The sequence below is a fragment of the Penaeus vannamei genome, chromosome 19 (genome assembly GCF_042767895.1).
Source record: "Penaeus vannamei isolate JL-2024 chromosome 19, ASM4276789v1, whole genome shotgun sequence".
NCBI lineage: Eukaryota > Metazoa > Arthropoda > Malacostraca > Decapoda > Penaeidae > Penaeus > Penaeus vannamei.
In genome coordinates this window covers 22,874,991-22,875,492 of record NC_091567.1, presented here as the reverse complement: position 1 = coordinate 22,875,492, position 502 = coordinate 22,874,991, and the positions used below count along the sequence as shown (strand labels likewise).

At 46.0% G+C, this 502-nt stretch overlaps 1 pseudogene; it reads right to left on the bottom strand.

The window, feature by feature from the left end:
• Positions 1-367: 367 nt before the first annotated feature.
• The window catches only part of LOC138864956 (uncharacterized), a 1,802-nt pseudogene continuing 1,667 nt past the window's right edge, over positions 368-502 (bottom strand).

Genomic DNA, 502 nt, shown 5'->3' with positions numbered 1-502 from the left:
GGAAGGAACGCCCATGAGCCTGAAGAGCGAAGTACATTTTCGTCATTTAAAAGTGAATAAGAGCCCACTGTAGCTTAATCTATGTTACATCCTACTATTTCTTATCAGATAGCGGTGTCCATCTCCCTCTATCACCGCGCGTCACACAAACGGTTAACCTAATTTCTTCTTAATTTTCAATTTTACGTAAAACCTGCGGCGCTGCTCACATTGGGCAGGAAATGCGCTGTGCAGTATGGACATGGCGTCCTCCATTAGTTTATTGATGGGAATAATGCTAGAGCCCCCTTCTATGCGCAATTCGAGTCAATTCACACTCCCGAGAGCTTTGTGCACTCGTTGCGAGTCTTTTCCGTCACCATGGCCTTCATGACGGCAAGTTCATGTCACCCGCCCAACAGAAGTTTTTCTGTGACATGACCGCAACGTCATCTGGGTCCAATTCGTTATGGCGATTTGATCACGTGTGCGGTTATTGTACTCCGAATCAATGTCGATGTAT